Source organism: Cetorhinus maximus, chromosome 9 (assembly GCF_964194155.1).
Source record: "Cetorhinus maximus chromosome 9, sCetMax3.hap1.1, whole genome shotgun sequence".
Taxonomy (NCBI): domain Eukaryota; kingdom Metazoa; phylum Chordata; class Chondrichthyes; order Lamniformes; family Cetorhinidae; genus Cetorhinus; species Cetorhinus maximus.
Window position 1 is genome coordinate 89,167,434 of NC_135887.1, and position 26,382 is coordinate 89,193,815.

Sequence of the window (26,382 nt, forward strand, 5' to 3'; positions counted from 1 at the left end):
TCTTTGCCTTTTTGTATTTATCAAATTGAGATATGTGTGAATGAGCAGAAATACCAACTATGCACTTGAAGTACTTGAGGCTTGGTTTTAGGCATAGCCAAACAGTTCAATGGGATGTTGATGCTATTTTTTATTGATATTGTTGGAGAATAATTTGTTCAGTGTTATCATTACTCCCCTTAATGAGCACATGAAGTTATGCAACCTGTTCTCATAATTTGACACTTTAAACCTTTTGGGTACAGTAGCATAAGTGACTATGTTACTGGACTTGTAATCTAAGACCTGGACTATGATTCAAGGACATGAGTTCAAATCCCACAATGTCAGATGGGGAATTTAAATTTGGTTAATTAAATACAATCTGGAATAAAAAGTTAGTCTCAGTAATGGAAACAATTAAACTACAAGATTGTGGTATCACTGATCAGTGCGCTCAGCCGAAGTGGTGGTAGGATTGCTAAAATTTTATACGTGCATACTGAATTAAGGGATTTTGGGGCTTGGACTGTGGAGAAAAATCAGGAATGTATCAAGATTTTGAGGAAGATGCAGAGAAGCTGTAAAGGGATACAGACAGGTTAAGTGATTGGGAAAGAAGGTGGCAAATGGACTATAATGTGAAAATGCATGAAATTATCCACTTGTGTAGGAAGGATGAAAAATCAGAATACTTTATAAAAGGTGAGAGGCTAATAAATTGGTATTCAGAGGAATTGAGTGGGGTTGTCTGTACCTTGAACCTCCTTAGAAATGCACCGTGTTTATTTCCTGAGGCCACATTGCTTCATTTTTTCAAGTTCCATTGATTACCTCCTTGCCTAACTGTAAATAAAATGATGGAAATCTGACTGGTGAAGATGGTTGTTTATTAAAGTTAGAGAAGAAAGCACAGATTTCTTTCTCTTTGATTCTTTCTGATTACTATTGCAATTCACAGAATTGAGTTGTATAATCTGATCCCTTGTTTCAATTGTAGAGCATAAGTGTGGTGAGTTAATATTGTCTACTTTTATTTCTGTGATCTGGTTTGTTGGAATCTAGCTCAGTTAGTGTGGTAGTCTCCCCTATTGGTTGGGTGGAAGAGGACATGAAGTCAGTATGTGTCCCAATCCAGTTCCTACTGGGTGTGGATCATTACACAAATTAACTTTTTTCAGTCTCACCCTATGATCCAGCTCCTTTTTAATATATAACTTGCTTCCAAGCACCTGTCACGCCTGCTTGAAGATGTATGACAAATACCTAAAGCAAGTTTTTCTTTTCCATCCCATGCCTTTGTTTAGGACATGTCCCAAATCAGGAATTGACCAGTGTGATTACAGATCTACATTCATTCAATAGGTTTACAATTCTATGGAATGACAATGAAATCCAGTAAAATGTATGGAATTGTCATTTGGTAGTTCAGAACTTGAGTATTGTTGAGAAAAGAGACATGTAGAAGCTTTGTGTCTTGCACTCAATAGCCGGGCTCGCTGTGTGGTGCATTTTTTGTGTACTAGAAGCTACGTATATTAATATACAGGGTCTTATAGAAGGGCACTTTCGGCAGACAGAAAGAACATGTACACACATTGCACCTGTTCCAGCTAAACAAAGCTGACTCATTCCTCAGGGCAATGCCTTGATCAATCAGGGTCAAGCTGCCTGGTTTAAATTTTAAACAATGCTTGGCATTTAACTGTCAGTCACCATCACTGGTACATTCTCCATGGCACTGCATGTACCATACAGAATCCACTTGCCAACTAATCAGCAATCTCTTCACATACAGTATAAATTGTTGTTTCCCCCTTATATTGGTATTCTTGTGGTGTCCTGATGGGTGCAAGACGCAAAGCTCTGACATGTCTTGTTTTTCAGCAACATATGGAATAATTTCAATTTTATAGCATTTTTTGTCTTCCTCTCCATTTGTTCTATTTTCGAAGTTAGTGCAGGATGGAACTGGAACCAACCTCTATTCTTTATTTGTTTACAGAGTTGCGCATTATAAGTATACACCTCCTAACCTGACAGCCACAGTTTTAGTCTGTATCTATTGGTAGGGGGATAAAGTTAATGTCAACAAGTTGCATACAATTAAGCACACTTAGTACACAATTGATATACCCCTGAAGGCACTGACTCAGCTGGCCAGTCGCTCCACAGATGCTGGTGACCCTCATTGTGCATACCAAACTACAGGATTATCAAAAACTGTCCAATGGCTTTAAAAAAAAAAAGCTGCTTGCACAGAATTTTCTCCAAATGAAAGTCTGTGACATAGAAATACAACTAACTTCCTTTAAAGTGCAGTAGAACATTGGCCTCTGTCTTAAAAGGCAGACTAATCTAACATTCTTTCACTGTAAGTACATACAAGCCTGAATGAGGTTACAAATATAAGAACCATCAGCATGCTTTCTCTACCCACTCCTCCATGAGTGCTATTCATGGCAACATTATTTTTTGCACTGCAGTCCCTGTGGCATAGGTACACCCACAGTGCTGTTAGGGAGGGAGTTCCAGGATTTTGACTTAGCGACAGTGAAGGATCCAAGTCAGGATGGTGTGTGGCTTGGAGGGGAACTTCCAGGTGGTAGGCTTTCCATCTGTCTACTGCTCTTGTCCTTCTAGATGGTAGTGGTTGTGGGTTTGGAAGGTGCTGCCTAAGGAGCCTTGGCGAATTTCTGCAGTGCATCTTGTAGATGGTACACACTGCTGCTACTGTGCGTCGGTGGTGGAGGGAATGAATGTTTGTGGATGTGGTGCCAATCAAGCTTTGTCCTGGAATGTGTCAAGCTTCTTGAGTGTTGTGGAAGTTACACTCATCCAGGCAAGTGGGGAGTATTCTATCACATTCCTGACATAGGCCTTGTAGATGGTGGATAGGCTTTGGGAAGTCAGGGGGTGAGTTACCCGTCAGAGGATCCCTAGCCTCTGACTTGCTCTTGTAGCCACAGCACTTATATAGCTAGTTCAGTTCAGTTTCTGGTTAGTGGTAACTCCCAGGATTTGGTGGGGGATTCAGTGATGGTAATTCCATTGAACGTCAAGGGGCAATGGTTAGATTCCCTCTTGTAGTTGACCATTGCCTGGCACATGTGTGGCGCAAACGTTACTTGCCACTTGTCAGCTCAAGCCTGGATATTGTCCAGGTCTTGCTGCATTTGGACATTGACTGCTTCAGTATCTGAGGAGTCGCAAATGGTGCTGAATTTTGTGTAATCATCAGCGAACATCCCCACTTCTAACCTTATGGTGGAAGGAAGGCCATTGATGAAGCAGCTGAGGACACTAACCCGAGGAACTCCTGCAGTGACGTTCTGGAGCAGAGATGACTGACCTCCAACAAGCACAACCATTTTCCTTTGTGCTAGGTATGACTCCAACCAGTGGAGAATTCCCAATGAATGAATCCCACTGACTCCAGAGATTCTTGGAGGGGCCCTTGATGCCACACTCAGTCAAATGCGACCTTGATGTCAAGGGCAGTCACTCTCACATCACCTCTGGAGTTCAGCTCTTTTGCCATGTTTGAACCAAGGCTATAATGAGGTCAGGAGCTGAGTGGCCCTGGCGGAACCCAAACTGGGCGTCAGTGAGCAGGTTGTTGCTAAGCAAGTGCCACTTGATAGCACTGTTGATGATCCCTTCCATTACTTTTCTGATGATTGAGAGTAGGCTGATGGGGTGGTAATTGGACAGGTTGGATTTGTCATTCTTTTTGTGTACAGGTGTTAGGAAGATATAATAATTTTCATAATGTTATTGGAGTTTATTGTAAAGTAGAGTAATAATGGGGTCTGTGTCTATGGGCAGAATTTTGCCTTCGGATGGCGGGCGGGCCCCACCAGCTCGGCTGTGGGTGGGCAGCCGAACTCCGCCGCTAAAATGGGGCCGGCTGCCATTTTGAGTGGGCGGGCCAATTAAGGCCTGCCCAGCGGCCTTCCTGCTTCCTCTGCGAGGGGAGGTGGAGGGATTCCCCATCTGTTAAAGTGCTGCCTCAGGGAATTTACTGGCAGGTAAGAAAAGTCAAAAAATAGAGAAATATTAAAATTATTAACATGTTCTCCCTCATGTGACAATGTCACATGAGATGGGACAAGTTAATAAGACACACAAAGTTTATTAAATTTTTAAAAAACGGACATGAAACTTCATCCCGCCAGTGGATGAAGTTTCATGAATAATCTGGAGCCCGCTGGGGCTCCTCGCCTGCCCGCAAACCTTAAGCTTGGATGGGCAGGGTCTTTAACAAGGTTAATTAGCCTGTCAATGGCCTTAATTGGCCTTTGACAGGTCGGTGGGTGGACGGCTGATTTCGCTGTCCACCCGCCTTCCTGAAGATTTAAATGGACCGGGATGACGTCGGGAGGAACTCCCGACGTCATCCCACGTCATTTTCCCCTCGGCGAGCGGGCTCCGTCCCCAAATCGCCAAGGGGAAAATCCTGGCCTATGTCTGTGTGTGTGTCTGACTTAATTGAATTAAAGGCAGCTGGTCTGAAAGCTTTAATATATCAGAAGATAAGCTAGATTTGAAATGTTAAGTAGGTAAACATGGGGGAAGTTTTAGAATGTAAGGTGTAAAGGGAACATTTGCATTTTTAAACAAGCCACACTGGCTTGAATTCAAAAGGAGGGGGTGAAATGTTTTACTTAGCCAGGAGAAGTTAAGAAACGGTGTGTTTATTTTTCACAAAGGTTACTGGTAAAATTGGTACTATGATAGATTTTTTATTATTAGAGAGGTGAAGTCCAAAGACATAGTTAAACAATGGGAATTTGCATTCAAAGGGGAAAATATGTATAAAGGAGAGAAGACTGTGTGTAAGGGGAGGCATCCTAACATCTAAAACCAGTGTGAAAAGCCTCCAGCATCTAAGCCTCAAGCTGCTGTCTATCAAGAACTGAAGTTAAGAAAACTCGCTTTGAATTGGATTGTTCAGCATATTGTGTTCCTTTGCCTGGGTCTTTTAACATCTGTGTGTCGTACTGTTGCCTTAATGAAAGTGTAACTGGGAGTTAGGGGATTTAGAAGTTATCATAGTAGTAAATTATGGATCTGTGTGTGTGCTTAAAATCACTTCTATTAATAAAGATTTAATTTAGTTTTATAAGAAACCTATAAGACAAACATTAAGTAACAGGCGAAGGATATTTCAAGTAAAAAGTTAAATTTCACTTTAATTAATTGATACAACAAAGATACACACCAAATAGTTACAAGCACTCCCATTAGTTCCCTTACAAATGTGGCACCACGTGCAATCTCAGTCTTTCCTACATGGCCTCCGCTATGTAGAATCTCTCACTTCCCACTCAATGGTTTTGACCCTTGAGTCGCATTTTCCAGCAGCTATATTCCATCCAAAGTCCTTGAACACAGTTAACACTAACAAGGCATGCACATCTACAAACCCATTCTCATTCAATTCACAACAGCCCTGATGGCACACAATCCTCAGAGACTCCCTTCTCTCATCCCTTTAAATGGTCTGGTTGGCTCTTGCAACACAAACAGCAGAGTGGGCATTGTCCAATCCACAATCCCCTGCTCTTCCTGTCTTCAGCTGTCTGTCCTTTCCAACTGTATAACCACGTGGTAACAGTCTCTGCACTATTCTCAGAGAGCTGCTTCCACACCAGGATAAATCCTGAACCCTCAAACAAAAAACTGATCCCATTCATGGAGAGCTTTGCTTGCTTTCACTCTCTCACTAATTCTGTGTTCTGAACTGCATGCCACCAGACATGCTGGAACCCCAGCATTGCAATTAGCTTTCTACTTACCTTTTTGCTTCTTAGCTTTTCATCGCCATGCCAACCTGAGGTCACATGGGCATTTCTTGAAACCTCTTGATGTCATAATCAGGAAACCAATTAACCCTCTTTCAAAATACCTCGCAGTTCCCTTTAGTCTCAAAGGGGATATGGCACAAAAATAAAAAAGGCTTTTCCCAAAGTACATGGTTCATTGCGCATTGCATTCATCTTCCTCAAGCACCTCTTCTGAGCTCTTACCTGCTGACACTGTGCTTTGAAAGGACATTTCCATTTCATGTTTGGCAAAATTGATTATAATTAGGAGTGCCCACATGTACTAAGTAAGGAATGGTACCGATAAGTAGACACGTCTTCAGAATATGTACTGCCCACAACAAACTATGGTGGTAGGCATGTATGACTTCGGCACTGTGAACATTGTTTATATGCAAACTGAGATTGTGAACTATTGGACATTAGGTATCACATCTGAACTCGCTTCTGTTCTTACCTGCCTCCATGTCTCTAAGCACTTTGCAGAAAGGGCCATTAGATGAACAGTAGGTTAATTTTCCCTTCCAGCTTGCACATGTTGAAGCCATGAACCTGACTTGGGAAATGCTGTTGTGCAGCACCTAGCTTGGCTTATATTTAACAGGCAATCAGGGAAACTACAGCGTTGTGCAAATTCAGAATCAAACGTGACTTAATAGAAATACTCGGTTTTAATTTTATTCCTTTATTTTAATACGTTGTGACAAGTTGTCACAGTTTACAAAAGCTGTTTTCAAACTCTCTTGGTTGAAGGGTCCCTTTTGAAATGGATTAGTAATCACGGACTCTCCATCCGAATTCTACTAATATATAATACTAATAATATGAAAGTGCTACATGTAAAGAATGTTTTAATAATGCTTTAAAGACAATAGGTATTAACGTACAGGCATCAGTGAGATCGATGTGCTTGCTTTTCATTGCATTGTCTATCTTCAGTGTGATGTTTGACAATGACGCTTGTAAATTATTCTCCACTCCAGACAAGGCCTGCACTTTGTCTCATTGCTGCCATAACAAAAAATTGTTTCATAAATGTATGTTGTTGAAAAAGATGGTGACATTTCCATTTACATTTTTATCAATCCTGGACACTCCACAGTAATGGATGACCAAAACTAGGATGGCATTTGTTCCTGAAACTTAATTCTTGGTGAGCAGTTCCACCAGCTCTTCTTTCTTTTTTTCCACTTGGGCAACAAGATGACATAGCAAATGTAAAGAATGGATCTCAAACTCTGTGTTTATATTTTCAAAATAAACGCTGAAGCACTGTGCCAATGTTGCAAGATGAGAAATTATCCTTTCTTTCCAACACTCAACGGTATCAATTGTGTTTGCATCCAGAAACTTGTCAGTGGCAGGAACCTACCTGAAACTCCATTTATCAGTCCTTTTTTAAATCTCAATTTTCCTCCTAAATGTTGCAATCCTGTTACTTTGAATATGGTTACATTGCCCACTTGTATTGATAGATTCAGTGTACTTAATAGGTTAAAAATGTCAGCACGGTATGCAAGTTTTGTTGTCCATAATTGGCCAGAGGGATTTTCAATTAATGCAGGATAGTGAAAGAAAACCAAACAGCTCTTTACAAAGCTCAAAAACTCTTTTAGGACTCTGCTGCGAGATAACCAAGTACTTCTGTCTAAAACAACAATTTTTCATTTCCTGCACTCATTTTTGAACACAGATTTGCAAACAGACGTGAATTCACAGGTCTGGACAATTCCCAGCTGTGACAGCTGCATTTAACACAGCGTATAATTCAGATTGCACTCTTTTTAAACCAAAGGCTTGGCAATATAACATTAAATGTGTGGCAATTATCTGTGGGTTTGGAGCTCTTATTTTTGCAACAACACGACTCCTATTGCTTAACATAGTGGCAGCACCATCTATGCAAATAACACCATTCTCCCATTTAAGTGATTCTGATTCCATGAAATTATCCAGTAGCTTTTGCTCACCCGTTGCTTGTTCTGGTAATGCCTGACAAAAAAGAACATATCAAAAATTTTACTCAGGAAAACATAGCAAACGCAAGCTAATAATTGTGTTGCACAACCAGCATCAGTTGTCTCATTGAGTTGAATTGTAAACTGCTCACATTTAAGAAACCTATCTGTCAATTAGCATTTCTTTTCTCTGTGCATTATCTTCCTGCCAACCATGGCTCAATTGGTAGTACTCTCACCGCTGAGTCAAAAGGTTATGGGTTCAAGGTCCACTCCATGACTTAGAAAAATCGTAGAATGGTTACAGAAGGAGGTCATTCAGCCCATCATGTCTGTACCAGCTATCTGCAAGAGCAGCTAGTCTCAATCCCCCACCTTTCCCCCATAACCCTGCACATTTTTTCTCTTCAGATAATTATCTAATTCATTTTTGAAAGTGGTGATTGAATTTGCCTCCACCAGGCTCTCAGTGCATTCCAGATCCTAAACCACGGTGTAAAAGAGTTTTCCTCATGCCGCCTTTGGTTCTTTTGCCAATCACCTTAAACCAATGTCCTCTGGCCCTCGACCGTTCTGCCGATGGGAACAATTTCTCGATCTACTCTGTCTAGATCCTAATGATTCTGAACACCTCTATCAAATATCCTCTTAATCATCTCTAAGGATAACAGCCCTAGCTTCTCCAGCCTATTCATGTAACTGATGTCTATCATCCCTTGAACCACTTGCATAAATCTTTTCTGCACCCTCTCTAATGCCTTCAAGTCCTTTCTAATGTGTAGTGCCCAGAATTGGACACACTACTCCAGTTTGGACTGAATCAGTGTTTTATAAAGATTCATCATAACCTCCTTGCTTTTGTACTCTATGCTTCTATTGATATAGCCCAGATCCCTTTTGCCTTGTTAACCGCTTTTTCAACCTGCTCTCACTTTCAGTGATCTGTGCACATACACTCACAAATCCCTCTACTTATGCACCCTTTTAGAATTGTATCCTTTATTTTAATTTACCTCTCCTCATTCCTCCTACCAAAATGTGTGACTTCATATTTCTTTGCATTAAGTATCATCTGTCACTTGTCTGCCCATTCCAACAACTTGTCTAGGTTCTCTTTAAGTTCATCACTATCCTCCTCACAGTTCATACTACCAATTTTTGTGATATCTGCAAATTTTAAAATTGTGCCCTGCACACCCAAGTCTAGGTCAGAAATATATAATCAAGAAAAGCAGTGATCCTACTACTGACCTCGGGATTGCCACCATATACCTTCCTCCAGTCCGAAAAAGATCGTTCGCCACTACTCTGTTTTCTGTCACTCAGCCAGCTTTGTATACATGCTGTCACTGTCCATTTTATTCCATGGGCTTTAACTATGCTGGCAAGCCTTGTCATGTGGCGTAACAATCTAGGCTGATAGTCCAGTGTAGTACTGAGGGGGAGCTATACTGTCAGAGGTGCTGTCTTTCACAAGGGACATTAAACCGAGGTTTTTACATCAGTTGGATGTAAAAAAAATCTCATGGCGGTATTTTGAAGAAGAGCTGAGGAGTTTTCCCCAGTGTTCTGGCCAATATTTATCCCTCAATCGACATAACGAAAATAAATTATCTGGTTTTTCATCGCTGTTTGTAGGAACTTTCTGTATGTCAATTGGGCTGTTGCATTGCCTACATTACAACAGTGACTACACTTCAATAGTAATTCCTTGACTGTAAAGCGGTTTGGGATGTCCGGTGATCATGATATGTGCTATGTAAATGCAGGTCGGTCTTTTCTCTTTGAAGTTCCTCAAAATTATAATCATCAAGGAAGTGGTGCTTAGCAAACTGTTGGAGCTACAGGCTGACAAATCCCCAGGTCCAGATGGACTTCATCCTCGAGTCTAAAACAAAGTGGCTAGTGTGATAGTTGATGCGTTGGTTTTAATTTTCCAAAATTCCCTGGATTTTGGGAAGGTGCCATTAGATTGGATAATAGCAAATGTAACTCCTTTATTCAAAAAGGGAGGGAGACAGAAAGCAGGAAACTACAGGCCAGTTAGCCTAACATCTGCCATAGGGAAAATGTTAGAAGCTATTATCAAAGATGTTATGGCAGGGCACTTAGAAAAATTCAAGACAATCGGGCAGAGTCAACATGGTTTTGTGAGAGAGAAATCATGTTTAGACAATTTATTGGAGTTCTTTAAAGGAATCACATGTGCTTGAGCAAAGGGGAACTGGTGGATGTACTGTACTTAGATTTCCAGAAGGCATTTGATAAGGTGCCACATCAAAAGTTATTGCAGCAAATAAAAGCTCATGGTATAGGGGGTATGGATAGAAGATTGGCTAGTGAACAGGAAACAGAGGGTAGCCATAAATGAGCTTTTTTCTGTTTGGTGGGATGTGACTAGTGGTGTGCCACAGGGATAAGTGCTGGGCCCTCAGCTCTTTACAATTTGTACAAATGACTTGGATGAAGGGACCACAGGTATAACTGCTAAGTTTGCTGATGACACAAAGATGGGTAGGAAAGTAATCTGTGAAGAGGATATAAGGAGACTTCAAGGAGACATAGGTTAAGTGAGTGGGCAAAGATCTGGCAAATGCAGTAATATGTGGGCATATGTGAATTGTCCATTTTGGCAGGAAGAATAAAAAAGCATATTATCTAAATGGTGAGAAATTACAGAGCTCTGAGGTGCAGAAGGATATGGGTGTCCTAGGCATGAATCACAAAAAGTTAGTATGCAAGTACAGCAAGTAATTAGGAAAGCTAATAGAATGTTATAATTTATTGTGAGGGGAATTGAATATAAAAGTAGGGAGGCTATGCTCCAGTTGTGCAGGACACTGGTGAGACCACATCTGGAATGTTGCATACAGTATTGATCTCCTTATTTAAGGAAGGATGTAAATGCATGAGAAGCAGTACAGAGAAGGTTTACTAAACTAATACCAGGAATGGGCAGGTTGTCTTATGAGGAAAGATTGGACAGGCTAGGCTTGTATCCACTGGAGTTTAGAAGAGTAAGAGTAAGTATGATTGAAACATATAAGATCCTGAAAGGTCTTGACAGGTGGATGTGGAGAGGATGTTTCTTCTTGTGGGAGAATCTGGAACTAGGGGTCGCTGTTCAAAAATAAGGAGTCGCCCATTTAAGACAGAGATGAGGCGAAATTTTTTCTGAGGGTCGTGATTCTTTGGAACTCCCTTCCTCAAAAGGCAGAGTCTTCGAATGGTTTCAAGGCAGAGGGAGATAGATTCTTGATAAACAATGGGGTGAAAGTTTACTGGGGGTAGGCAGGAGGTTACACTCAGATCAGCCGCGATCTTATTGAATGGCAGAAGAGGCTCGAAGGGCCAAGCGGCCTACTCCTGCTCCTAGTTCATACGTTCATATATAGTAATTCTTCTACTGTCATTAGAAAGTGGTATGGCCTTCAACTATTCTGCTGCATCTTTTCTCACCACCACTTCTCACATTTCCACAGCAGTTAGAAGGATTAACTCTTCTTTGGTAGTACGGACTTTCTTGATTTTAGCAATCGTAAATGGTGTTAAGAAGGATTCTTTCAGGGCCTTTTCCAAAACCGATATTACCTTTTCTATTTGAGTTTACTGACAACTGCATTCTTTTTTGCATTCAAAACAGTCTTTCAATTTGTTTCTACATTCTATATTTCTTGTAGTGAGATGTGGCTATAGATTTGCAGGTTTCATTCCTTTGTGGCATAAAATTTGTAAGCGCACAACACATTGTGGCTATCCATCCCTGCAAATCCAAATTCTATATACCTCTCCTCATACTTTCTATTCTTTATTTGCTTCTTACTATTGGACTCAGCACTGCCCCAGCTTCAGCTGAAGTACTTGCAATGGCGGGTTACGGCCATTTCAAGTACTTTTCTATTTTAATATAATTTACTCATAAAGCTACTGTAAAGTCCTGGGCAAGGGCCTCCCAGACAGCATAAAATCAAGCCATTTACAGTGCTGCTTTTGTCTGCACTGGAGTGCTGCCTTGGGCTGCATTTGAGTGCTTCAGTTGGTGTTTGGTGAGTGAGGGAGTTTTAAGGGTTAACTTAATTTAAGGGTTAATTTCTATCTACAGTCCAGTCTTTCCTTAACTAAGCAATCAACTAAAAGTTGCTCTTTAGGTTGGGAGAAGGTGAGTTTTAGTCCTGCTTTAAAACGTGGCTCATTCAGGCTCTGCTTGCAGCTAGTTAATTAGTTAACTAGCTTAAACAGGTTTTCAGAAGCAAGATTCAGACAGCATAAAAACAAGCCATCTACAGTGCTGCTTTTGACTACACTGGAGTGCTGCTTTGGGCTGCATTTGAGTGCTTCAGTTGGGGTTTGGTGAGTGAGAGAGTTCCCTGAAGAGGAAAGGAGGTGATCCTTTCATTTTCTACCTTTCCTCAGCAAGAAGAGCAGTGGCCTTGGTAAGTAGGACTTGGTGAGTATTTCTACTGTCCTCAATATTCTCTAAACTCGAGGAAGTAAAAGTAAAGGGAGTAATTTAAGGGTAAGTTATAATAGGGCAGGTAGGTCACATGGAATGCTCCTCCTGTGCGATGTGGGAAGTCAGGGGCATTTCCAGTATCCATGGTGACCATGTATGCAGGAAGTGTCTTCAGCTGCAGCTACTTAAAATCCACGTTTCGTATCTGGAGCAGAGTCTGGAGTCACTGTGGAGCATTTGCAGGTCTGAGATCTTCGTGGATAGTACGTACAGTGAGGTGGTCACACCGCAGGTAAAGAATGCACAGGCAGAAAGGGAATGGGTGACCACCAGACAGTGTAAAAGCACAAGGTAGGTAGTGCAGGAGTCCCCTGGGTCCATCTCCCTCTCTAACAGATTTTCTGTTTTGGATACTGCTGGGGTGATGGTTTCTAAGGGGAATGCAACGACAGCCAAGTCCATGGCACCAAGAGTGGCTCAGCTGTACAGGGGGGAGAAAAAAAGAGTGGGAGAGCAATAGTGAAAAGGGATTCTATCATAAGGAGAAAAGATAGATATTTCTGCGGCCGCAGACGTGACACCTGGATGGAATGTTGCCTCCCTGGAGCCAGGGTCAAGGATGTGACTGAGCTGCTGCAGGACATTCTGAAGGGGAGGGTGAACAGCCAGAGGTCGTGGTCCATATTGGCACCAATGACATAACCAGGGATGAGGTCCTGAAGCAGAATATAGGGAGGTGGAAATAAATTATAAAGCAGGACCTCAAAGGTAGTAATCTCCAGGTTACTCCCAGTGCCATGTGCTAGTGAGATCAGGAATAGGAGAATAGACTGGATGAATGTGTGGCTGGAGAGATGGTGTAGGAGGGAGGGATTTAGATTCCTGAGACATTGGGACTGATTCTGGGGAAGATGGGACCTGCACAAGTTAGATGGGTTGCACCCTAGCAGGGCTGGGACCAATATACTATCAGGGGTATTTGCTAGCACTGTGGGGGAGGGTTTAAACTAGAGTGGCAGGGAGATGGGAACTTGAGTGGGGAGACACAAGAGAGGGAAACAAAGATAGAAATGAAAGACAGAAAAGTAAAAAGCAAAAGTGGAAGGCAGAGGAAATGGAGGCCAACAGCAAATAGGGCCATAGAACAAAAAAAAGATGTGTAAAAAGACAAATCTGAAGGCACCATATCTGAATGCACGGAGCATTTGCTATAAGGTAGACGAGTTAACAGCACAAATAGATGTAAACAGGTATGATATGATTGCAATTACAGAGACATGGCTACAGGGTGACCAAGGCTGGGAACTGAATATCCAAGGGTATTTGATATTTAGGAAGGACTGGCAAAAATGAAAAGGAGGTGGTGTGGCATTGTTAGTTAAGGATGAAATCACTGCAATAGCATGTGAGGATATTAGCTCAGAAAATCTAGATGTGCAATCAGTCTGGGTGGAGCAAAGAAGCAACAAGGGGTGGAAAACATAGTGGGAATTGTATGTAGACCTCCAAACAGTAGTGGTAAGGTAGGGTATGGCATTAAACAGAAAATTAGAGATGCACGTAACAAGGGTGTTACAGTAATTATGGGTGACTTTACTCTACATATAGACTGGGCAAACCAAATTAGCAATAATACTGTGGCGGATGAATTCCTGGAGTGTGTATGAGATGGTTTTTTAGACCAGTATGTCAAGGAACCAACTAGGGAACAGGCTAACCTAGATTTGGTTTTGTGCAATGAGAAGGAGTTAATTAATAACCCTGTTGTGCAGGGTCCTTTAGGGAACAATAACCATAACATGATAGAATTCTTCCTTAGATTGGAAAGTGAAGTAGTCCAATCCGAAATGAGGGCCCTAAATCTAAACAAAGAAAATTATGAAGGTATGAGGCGTAAGTTGGCTAAGATAGATTGGGGAACTTCATTAAAACTTCATGGATAGGCAATGGCTAATATTTAAGAAATGAATGTATACATTGCAACAGTTATATATTCCTTTCTGGCTCAGAAACACAACAGGAAAAGTGGCCCAACCATGGCTAACAAAAGAAATTAAAGATAGTATTAGATCCAAAGAGGAGTCATATAAATTTGCTAGAAAAAGTAGCAAGCCTGAGGATTGGCAGCAGTTTAGAATTCAGCAAAGGAGGACCAAGAGATTAAGAGGGGAACGATAGAGTATGAGAGTAAACTTGCAAGGAACATAAAAGCAGACTGTAAAAGCTTCTATAAGCGTGGAAGAAGAAAAAGATTAGTGAGGACAAAAGTAGGTCCCTTACAGTCCAAAACAAGAGAATTCATAATAGAGAACAAGGTTATGGCAAAGCAATTAAACAACTACTTTAGTTCTGTCTTCAAGGCGGAAGACACAAATACCTTCCCAGAAATACTAGGGAACCAAAGGTCTGGTGAGAAGGAGGAATTAAAGGAAATTAGTATTACTAAAAAACAGTGCTGGAGAAATTAATGAAAGCCGATGAACCCCTGAGGCCTGATAATCTACATCCCAGGTACTAAAGGAGGTGGCCATGGAAAAAGTTGGTTGTTAGCTTCCAAAATTCTCTAGATTCTGGAACAGTCCCAGCAGATTAGAAGGTGGCAAATGTAACCCCACTATTAAAACAAGAAGGAGGGGGTGAAAAGCAGGGAATTAGAGACGGTTAGCCTAACATTGGTGGTAGGGAAAATGCTAAAGTCCTTTATAAAGGATGTGATAACAGGACACTTAGAAGATATCAACGGGATTAGACAAAGTCAACATGGATTTATGAAAGGGAAATCATTTTTGACAAACATACCGGAGTTTTTTGAGGACATAACTAGCAGAATAAATAAGGGAGAACTAGTGGATGTGGTTTATTTGGATTTTCAGAAAGCTTTTGATAAAGTCCCACATAAGAGGTTAGTGTGCAAAATTAAAGCACATGGGATTGGGTGTAATATATTGGCATGGACTGAGAATTGGTTAGCAGACAGGAGATAGAGAGTAGAAATAAATGGGTCCTTTTCAGAATGGCAGGCAGTGACTAGTGGGGTACTGCAGGGATCAGTGATTGGGCCCCAGCTATTCATGATATATATTAATGATTTGGATGAGGGAACCAAATGTAATATTTCCAAGTTTGCTAATGACAGAAAACCAGGTGGGAATGTGAGTGGTGAGGAGGATGTTAAGAGGCTTCAAGGTGATTTAGATAAGTTGAGTGAGTGGAAAAATACATGGCAGATTCAGTATAACGTGGATAAGTGTGAAGTTATCCACTTTGGGAGAAAAACAGAATGGCGGAGTATTATTTAAATGGTGATAGATTGGGAAATGTTGATGTACAAAGGGACCTGGTGTCCTTGTACACCGGTCACTGAAAGTGAGCATGCAAGTGCAGCAAGCAGTTAAGAAGGCAAATGGTATGGTGGCCTTCATTGCGAGAGGACTTGAGTACAGGAGCAAAAATGTCTCACTGCAGCTGTACAGGGTCTTGGTGAGACCACACCTGGAGTATTGTGTGCAGTTTTGGCCTCCTTACCTAAGAAAGGATATATTTGCCATAGAGGGAGCACAGCTAAGGTTCACTAGACTGATTCCTGGGATGGCAGGATTGTTGTATGAGGAGAGATTGGGCTAACTCGGTCTGTAATCATTGGAGTTCAGAAGAATGAGAAGGGATCGCATTGAATCATATAAAATTTTGACAGGACTGGACAGACTGGATGCACGGATGATGTTTCCTCTGGCTGGGGGGTCTAGAATAAGGGGTCACAATCTCAGAATACAGGGTAGGCCATTTAGGACTAAAATGAGGAGAAATTTTTTCAGAGGGTGGTGAACCTGTGGAATTTTCTACTGCAGAGGGCTTGGAGGCCAAGTCACTGAATATATTTAAGAATGAAACAGATTTCTAGACTCTAAAGGTGTCAAGGGGTATGGGGAGAGAGCGGGAGTATGGCATTGAGATAGAGGATCAGTCATGATCATAATGAATGGCGGAGCAGACTCAAAGGGCCAAATGACCCATTCCTATTTTTCCATGTTTCTCTCATGGAAAACTAACTGCTGTTCCCTTTACACTTGGCCAACAGTAGCTGGTTTTATTTCATGACAAAATCCCCAGTGGAAGACATCAATTTAAGCTCTCAGCATGCAGTGTAACTCCAGACTACTATACAGACCCACTAAAGTTTAGATGTTCTATATTGCAGCAGGTATTTTCCTATCAGCTACTGTAGCCAAATCCTTTTGTTTATTTTCTTTGATCGCCGTCCACACCAATAGGAAATGGCGTAGGGCCATGTTCAAACTAGTTGCATGTTGACCAAGCGACAGTGAAAGAACGGCAATATATTTCCAAGTCAGGATGGTGAGTGACTTGGAAGGGAACTTCCAGGTGGTGGTGTTCCCATGTATCTGCTGCCCTTGTCCATCTAGATGGTCGTGGTCGTGGGTTTGGAAGGTGCTGTCGAAGGAGACTTGGTGAATTCCTGCAGTGCATCTTGTAGATGGTATACACTGCTGCTATTGTGCGTCAGTGGTGGAGGGAGTGAATGTTTGTGGATGTGGTGCCAATCAAGCGAGTTGCTTTGTCCTGGACGGTGTCAAGCTTCTTAAGAGTTGTGGGAGCTGCACTCATCCAGGCAAGTGGGGAGTATTCCATCACACTCCTGACTTGTTCCTTGTAGATGGTGGACAGGCTTTGGGGAGTCAGGAGTTGGGTTACTCGTTGCACACTTCCTAGCCTCTGACCTGCTCTTGTAGCCATAGTATTTATATGGCTATTCCAGTTCAGTTTCTGGTCAATGGAAACTCCCAGGATGTTGATAGTGGGGGATTCAGTGATGGTAATGCCATTGAATATCAAGGGGCGATGGTTGGATTCTCTCTTGTTGGAGATGGTCATTGCCTGACACTTGTGTGGCCCGAATGTTACTTGCCACTTGTTAGCCCAAGCCTGTTGTCCAGGTCTTGCTGCATTTGGACATGGCTCCTCAGATACTGAAGCAGCCCGCGAATTGTGCTGAACATCGTGCAATCATCAGCGAACACCCACTTCTGATGGAAGGAAGGTCATTGATAAAGCAGCTGAAGATAGTTGTGCTGAGGACACTACCCTGAGGAACTCCTGCAGTGATGTCCTGGAGCAAAGATGACTGACCTCCCACAATCACAATCATCTTCCTTTGTGCTACACAATACTCCAACCAGTGGAGAGTTTTCCCTCTGATTCCCTTTGACTCCAGTTTTGCTCGGGTTCCTTGATGCCACACTTGGTCAAATGCGGCCTTGATGTCAAGGGCAGTCAATCTCACCTCACCTCGGGAGTTCAGCTCTTTTGTCCATGTTTGAATCAAGGCTGTAATGAGGTCAGGAGCTGAGTGGCCTTGGCGACCATCATCTGTGGTATTTTGCTTCCTGTAAAACTGCAGAATACTTATTTAACCTTGCTTTCTACATTATAAAGCTTGAAAATGCTTTCTCCTTGATGTTTGCCAGCACTTCTAGGGATGAAAGAAGGTTGCAGGATGGTGCTTGGGATTGGAATTCCCCAATAGATACACACTGGTGGGACAGTCTATGTTCCTTGTGTTTACCTGCCTTTTTCTCCCACCGCCCCCCCACACCCATACGAGCAGACCATGAGCGCCTCTAGGTCTCATAGTCATCTTTTATTTCTCTGATTTCTCTCATCAAGTCTCATTTAGTGTTCACTTCCTTCATTTCAGCATCCCCTTTTCTGCACCAAATCACTTTACAGTTCATGCTTTTTCTTTCCTTGTAAATTTGGGCATTTTTTATACACATCCCCTTTTCGTGGGCTCTGTTCTTGACAAACTACCCATTAGAACTGGAAGGTGTTTTTCTTTCTTCACAGATGCTGACTGATCTATGGAGTGTTTCCAGCATTTTTTTGTTGTTATTTCAAACTTCCAACATCTGTGGTATTTTGCTTTCTGTAAGACTGCAGAATACTTATTTAATCTTGCTTTCTACATTATAAAGCTTGAAAATGCTTTCTCCTTGATGTTTGCCTACAGTCACATTATCTCAGTGGAACTACCTTCAATTTTCTCTTTTTTTGTACTTGAAATAATTCTCAATCTTCCTAACATATTAATTTAGCTCTTAGCTATTAATGGACAAGACTTTAATTGTTCTGTGGCTAATTATTCTTTTTTACGAAGGAATGTAATAGAAACTTCTCTCTATTAAATGATGGGAAATGGATGTTAAAGAAAAAATGTTCTGAAATGCCAGCAATCAAAATGAAGATACAATTCCTGATTAAATCAAAGGAGCAATTTCTCTTTTATTTATAAACCTCTCAGAAGTTTAATGAGGTGCAATTTTTCAGTTTAATTCTAGATAGCCAGTCTAGTTATGGTCTTGATGATGATAGCGTTCTTGATTTTTTTTCCCCCCGATCAGAATTAAAGGAAAGTAAGCATTTTAATTGTCTACAACATTGAAAGAAAGAAAATTTATGGCACAGGGCCTTTCTGCCCTTCACAAACGTGCCAGCTGAAAAGGAGATGCAGAGCCCATTCCCACTTTACAGCTGTAGTTCACAGCCTTGTAGGTTACAGCGTTTCAAGTGCATATCTAAGCATTTCTTAAATGGGATAAAGGTTTCTGCCTCTCCCATCCTTTCAGGCAGTGCGTTGCAGACCCCCACCACCCTCTGGGTGAAAACAATTTTCCTTAACTCCGCTATAATCCTCCTTCCGCCAGTTATTTTGAATATATGCCCTCTGGTCAATTCTTTTCTGCTAAGGGAAATATGCTCTTCCTATCCATTCTGACGAAGCCACTCATAATTTTGTGCATCTCAATTAAATCTTCCTTCAGCTGCCTGTTTCAAACAAAATAACACCAGCCTATCCAATATTTCCCCATAGCTAAAATCCTCCATTTCTGCCAACATCTCTCTAAATCTCCTCTCTATCCTCCTGAGTGCGATCACATTCTTCCTGTAATGTGATGACCAGAACTGTACACAGTACTTTAGCTGTGGTCTAACTGGTGTTTTATGCAGTTCTAGCATAACCTCCCTGCCCTTATTTTCCATGCCCAGCTAATAAATGAGTTCTGTTGAAGGGTCATGAGGACTCGAAACGTCAACTCTTTTCTTCTCCGCCGATGCTGCCAGACCTGCTGAGTTTTTCCATGTAATTCTGTCTTTGTTTTGGATTTCCAGCATCCGCAGTTTTTTGTTTTTATCAAAGTATCCTGTATGCCTTCTTAACCATCTTACCTACCTGCCCTTTTAGCTTTGGTGGTCTTTGGCATGCACTCAAGTCCCTCTGTTTCTCCACACTTAAGTATCCTACCATTTATTGTGCATTCCCATACCTTGTTTGTCCTCCTCAATTGTGTTACCTCACACTTCCCTGGATTGTACTCTAATTGCTACTTTATAAAGGAAGGGACAATGAAAGAATGGTGATATATACCCTGGATGGTGTGTGATTTGGGGAACATGAATCTGATGGTGTTTCCATGTACCTATTGTCCATGCCTTTCTACGTGATGGAAGTCACAGGTTCAAAGCTTTGATGACTTGAAGTGCATTCTGTAGCTAGTACATGTTTGCAGTACATTGGTGATGAAGTGAGTGGATGTTTGAATTGGTGGATGGATGCCAAAAAAGCAATCTGACTTTTTCTGGATGGTGTCAGGCTTCTTGAAAGCTGTTACAACTGCATCCATCAAGACAAGTGGCATATAGTCCATCACATTATTACTTTTTGCCTTGATGGTGATGGTCTTTAATGAGAATAATAAGAATTGAGCCACTTGCTGCAAGCCACCTGGTTTTTGAACTGCCCTGGTACCTACAACGTTTATGTTCCATTTGAGTTCCTGGTCAATAGTGACTTGCAGGATGTTGATGGTGGGGTCTATACGAGACCATAGCTGTTTGGAATAAAATATGAAAAATATTTGTATAAAGCTTAGCATTAATCATTTAAGCACCATATAACAGGATCTTCAACTTCCAGAGAAATGACTAGATGTAATATAGAGCCTTCAATATTTAATAACATCCTGAAGCACTTTTCAGAGGTGTGAGGGATTAAAGAAGTTAGGAAGAGGCAGCCAAAAACTTGAAGAGAGTAAGATGGAGAGGTAGAGGCATTTAAAGTGGGAATTAGAGCATGTGCCTGGTTTCATCTTGAGTTTGGGGTCTAATTGAGGTTTCTTTTGGGTTTGCCTGTTACCCGAAGAATGCTACCATAGACAGTTATTCTTAAAAAAAATTCTTGTTTATTTACCGACCTATGTACATCGCAGTACTCTACACGAGATTGTACTTCTACTTTGCACCAGATCTCAGTCTGCTAATCGTGTGACATTGCATCATAGTTACATCAGTGGTTACATCAGTATCAGGTGTGTTAGGAAATAGAGATAGTTAAAGTAAGTTATATTAGTATTTGTGGGTGCTAGGTATGACGTTTTAGCTTTAAAGATTAAGCTTGATTTGTATTTGACCGAGTGTGGCAAGAAGGAGCCCTAGCAAAACTGGAGTCAATGGGAATCAGAAGGAAAACTCTCCACTGGCTGGAGTCATACCTAGCACAAAGGAAGATGGTTGTGGCTGTTGGAGGTCAGTCATCTCAGCTCCAGGACATCACTGCAGGAGTTCCTCAGGGTGGTGTCCTCGGCCCATCCGTCTTCAGCTGCTTCATCAATGACCTTCCTTCCATCATAAGGTCAGAAGTGGTGATGTTCGCTGATGATTGCACAATGTTCAGCACCATTTGCGATTCCTCAGATACTGAAGCAGTTCATGTCCAAATGCAGAAAGACCTGGACAATATCTAGACTTGGGCTGACAAGTAGCAAGTAACATTTGCGTCATACAAGTGCCAGGCAACGACCATCTCCAACAAGAGAGAATCCAACATTCGCCCTTGATGTTCAATGCCATTACCATCACTGAATCCTCCACTATCAACATTCTTGGGGTTACCATTGACCAGAATCTGTATTGGAGTAGCCATATGAATATTGTGGCCATAAGAGCAGGTCAGAGGCTAGGAACCCTGTGATGAGTAGCTCGCCTCCTGACTCCCCAAATACTGTCCACCATCTACAGGGCACAAGCCAGGAGTGTAATGGAATACTCCACACTTGCCTGGATGAGTGCAGCTCCCACAACACTCAAGAAGCTTGACATCGTCCAGGACAAAGCAGCCTGCTTTATTGACACCACATCCACAAACATTCATTCCCTCCACCACCGATACACATAGCAGCAGTGTGTACCATGTACAAGATGCACTGCAGGAATTTACCAAGTTTCCTTAGACAGCACCTTCCAAACCCACGACCACTACTATCTAGAAGGTCAAGGTCAGTAGATAGATGGAAGCACCCTCACCTGGAAGTTCCCCTCCAAGTCACTCACCATCCTGACTTGGAAATATATCGCCATTCCTTGACTGTTGCTGGGTCAAAATCCTGGAACTCCCTGACAGCACTGTGGGAGTACCTACACTACTTGGACTGCAGCGCTTCAAGAAGGCAGCTCACCACCGCTTTCTCAAGGGCAACTAGGGATGGGAAATTAAATGCTGGCCTAGCCAGGAAAGCCCACATCCCATGAATGAAAACAAAAATCTGTATCTATGTGTTAAGAAAGGTCAAATCGAGTTTTAGTTTCATTTTAAAATGGTGCTTGCATTTCTAATGAGGAGTTTTATGACTCTGAAAGAGAAGTGTCTTCCACTTGGGTGGTTGTAGAGTTTCTTCTTGTTTCTGGTTCCTCGTCTCCATATGGATCTAAATAGTGCGTCCAAGGCTCCATTGTTTCCTTCTCAATGATATCAAGGCTGTTTGGTTGCTTCTGATATTTCCCTGGTCTGGCTCAATTCTATACGATCTCATCTGTGTAGTTCTTTCTATTACAATGCCTTCTTTCTGTTGATGTTCTAACCACACTCTCTCCCTGGGCTGTAGCACATTTAAATCATGTGCTCTTGCCTAAAGTTGAAATTATGAGCTTAACTTTTTGTCTCTTTGTTGCTCCTCATGCTTCTCTGCCCTCACTCTTAAATTCATTTAACAGGGCGTTTTACAGGTTCCTTTTCCTCCTTTGACTAGAAGATCTTCATTGGATTTTCCCCTCTTTCACTCCCCTGGATTTTTGGGGTTTTTCTTTAGCTTGGGACTGGCTATCTGTCCCTTTTGCTCCAGTTTCTCCTGGCAGCAATTTCAAAACCAACTTGAACTTGGAGCTGGCTATCTGTCCCTTCCAGCTGGCTTCTGTTTGGCAGCTGTCTTCCAAACCAGCTGGACTCCAACAGCTTCCAGAACAAACTGCTGTTGTCTTGTGTGTGTGTCTGTGGAAGGGACCCCCTTCTCTCGACCCCTGTTGCTAGGCAAAGTCCAATTCTTCCAGCCCCCCAAGCTTCGGATTTAGAGACAAAAGCTGCAGAAAACAGACTTAAAGTGAGAACAGCTTGCAAGAGGCAAAAAAGCCCAAGGAACAACTGGAGGTCTGTAACTCTTTGCTATGCAGTGATGCAGTGGTGTATTGTTAACACTGAGTCGATGAGAGAGAGTTTGTGGAAGACAGTTCAAATGCACGTGGCGATCCATAGAACCATAGAAAAGTTACAGCACAGAAGAAGGCCATTCGGCCCATCTTGTCCATGCCAGCCCGAGGACACCCAGCTGCCCTTTCTAATCCCACCTTCGTGCACCCGACCCATAGCCCTGCAGTTTACAGCACTTTAGGTGCAGATCCAGGTACTTTTTAAAAGAGTTTAAAGTTTCTGCCTCTACCACCAACTTGGGCAGCGAATTCCAGACACCCACTACCCTCTGCGTAAAAACGTTCTTCCTCATGTCCCCCCTACACCTTCTGCCACTTATCTTGAATCTATGTCCCCTGGTTCTAGAATTCTCCATCAAGGGAAACAATTTTATCCTGTCCACTCTATCTATTCCCCTCATAATTTTGTACACCTCAATCAAGTCACCTCTTAGCCTTCTTTGTTCCAAGGAAAATAACCCCAACCTATCCAATCTCCCCTCGTAGCTACACTTTTCTAAACCTGGCAACATTCTTGTAAACCTCCTCTGCACTCTCTCCAGAGCTATTACGTCCTTCCTGTAATGTGGTGACCAGAACTGCATACAATACTCCAGTTGTGGCCTCACCAGTGTTTTATACAATTCCAACATTATATCCTTACTTTTATATTCTATACCTCTACCAATGAAGGAGAGCATTCCATATGCCTTCTTTACAACCTTGTCTACTTAAACTGCTGCCTTCAGGGACCTGTGTACTTGTACGCCAAGATCTCTCACTTCATCTACCCCTCTTAGTATATTCCCATTTATTTTGTAATCCCTGTAACTGTTTGACCTCCCTAAATGTATGACCTCATACTTCTCTATGTTAAAACCCATCTGCCACTTTATCGCCCACTCCACCAACCCATCTATATCGTTTTGGAGATTATGGCTATCCTCTACACTATCCACTACTGGGCCAATCTTTGTGTCATCTGCAGGGACCCAGGGAAGAGGAACATCAGAAAGAGAGTTCAAAACCCTGAAGGCGAATCCTTGCAGAAGGCATCTGAGAGAAAGCATCGGTTTGGGAGAAGATTCCAAGGCAAAGTCTTGGAGAGTGGAGATTGGAAACTCTCGTGTGAAAGGTGGAGTGCAATAGGACCAGTTGGCTCTTGGTGTGACAAGCATCTGACGGGGAGTTGAGGAGAGATCCATAGCATCTGGTTGAGGTGGCATCTGTCGCCTGGTTTCAGACTGTGGTGTGTCTGACCACAGGGTGTCATAGATTTACAAAGATTGTGTGCTTAGTGTGGACATTAAAGTATAAGATAGCTTTTTTAAGTTGTGTTATCCTTACAAATCTGTATATATCTGTAAAGGTATAGTGTCGCTGAAGGAGTAATATAATATAGTTCATGTTTGTTGTTGAATAAATGTTTTATTCTTTTGTTAAAAGTTCATCAGCCGACTTCTGTGACTGTTTAGTAGCTACTCTCCACTTATCTAAACAAACTAAATAAAAGCTAGGATCTATCAAGCTGGGTTCCACTCTGGGATCAGGTTTGTCCAGGGGTAATCTCAGCAGGGGTCATAACAGGTGCTCTTGATTTTAATCCTTTACTATATATCTGCCCCCCCACCCCATTTTGAGTTGAGGACGAACCGCGCACACTCGTTTGATCGGAGAGTCTTCTACTTGGGTGGTTGTAGAGTTTCTTCTTGTTTCTGGTTCCTCATCTCCAAATGGATCTAAGTAGTATGTCCAAGCCTCAATTGGTTTCCGTCCCAATGATATCAAGGCTGTTTGGTTGCTTCTAATATTTCCCTGGTCTGGCTCAATTCTATAAGATCTCATCTATGGAGCTCTTTCTATTACAATGCCTTATTTCTGTTGGTGTTCTAACCCCACTTTCTCCCTGGGCTGTAGCACGTTTAAGTCTTGTGCTCTTGCCTAAAGTTGAAATAATGAGCTTGACTGTCTCTTTGTTGCTCCTCACGCTTCCTAACTTTCTCACAATCATATGGGGTAATGTTAGGTTGTGGTGTTGTAGAGCTGGACATTGTGTTCACAGCCGTCTTCCTATTTATAGTTCTAATGGTGAGAACCCTTTTTTAAGTGATGAGGATCTATAGTTAAGAAGGGCTAAGTTTTTTTATCAATTCCTTGAATGTTTGAACTCCTCTTTCTGCTTCTTCGTTTGACTGAGGATATCTAAGAAAACTAATTACATGCATGAAACCATATTCCTGTGCAAAGTTTTGGAACAGCCCATTAGCAAACTGAGGTCACCTAACACCGCAATGTCTGGGATACCATGTGTTGCAAAGATTTTTCTTAGTGATATTATGACTGCCTCAGCCATGATGCTATACCGCCTATTCACTCTAAACCTTCTGGAGTGGTAGTCAATGACGATGATGAAAACTTTTTCTTTGAACTCAAATCAATTCCCAGGCACTGCCATAGCCTCGAAGGAAAAGTGAAGGGTGCCATTGTCTCGCTCTGCTGTTGACTATTCACTGCATACACATGGCAATTTGTGATTAACTTTTCAATGGACTGACTGATGCCTGGCCACCAGATTGACTGCTGGGCTCATGCTCGGCATTTCACTATTCCCTAGTGACCTTGATGGATTTTCTGGAGACTGTTGAGTCGAAATGTTTTAGGGATGAGTAGTCTGTCATTAAAAACTAAGAAATCATCAATGATTGTGAGATGTTTTCTCAGTTTAAAGTATTGCTGAAGTACTGAGTTCTTAGGAGTATAATCTGGCCATCTGTTCTGGCAATACTCTTTTTTTGGGATGCATTTGTCATCCTGCTGTTTTGCTTGTTTAATCTCTTGTAATCACTTTTCTGTGGCTTGTATCTGTTTCGTAATAAGTGAAGTATATGCTTCCACTTCCTCAAAATTTAAATCTTTCAGTTTGACTCCTTACTCTGGTATTCTTGGTAATGCATCTGCTGTCATCTGGTATTTCCCTTGAACATACTCAGTAACTGAATCGTATCTCCTGAATCTCAGTCTAAAACATTGAATTCTAGGTGGTATTATTGCAATTTACTTTAGGTTAAGAACAGTAACCAAAGGTTTGTGGTTGGTTTCAATTTTAAACCTTAATCCCATGACATAATCAGAGAACTTCTCGCAGGCCCATGTGGCTGCTAATGTTTCTTTCTTAATGGTTGTATATCTCTTCTCTGTGTCCACGAGAAATCTTGAGACGTAATAAACTGGTCTTCTTTGTCCATCTTTTTGAACTTGAAACAACACTGCCCAAGCTTGTATATGGTGTGCTGCTGCTACAATTATTGCCAACTCTGGATCATAGTGAGCTAGAATTTCTAGTGACATTAGGAGATTTTTAATCTTGTCAAAAGCATTTTGCTGGTCCACGTTCCAGAACCACTGTTGACCCTGTCTCAACAGCTCCAAACAGCTCTTTGATTTCTGCCAAGTTTGTAGGAACCTGCCTACTTGATTGACTACCCCAAGGAACCTTTGTATCTGTTATTCTGTTCTGTTATGTCTATAGGCTGTGGGAACTCTCAAATGACCTTGGCTATCTGCAGGTTGGCCATAATTCCTGAAGCTTGGACAATGTGCGCTAAGAGTTTTATCATAGGCTTTGCAAATT

General features: G+C 41.8%; 1 protein-coding gene across 7 annotated transcripts in view; it reads left to right on the plus strand.

The window, feature by feature from the left end:
• The window catches only part of dagla (diacylglycerol lipase, alpha), a 485,173-nt gene that overhangs the window by 101,143 nt on the left and 357,648 nt on the right, over positions 1-26,382 (plus strand). The window lies entirely within an intron of this gene.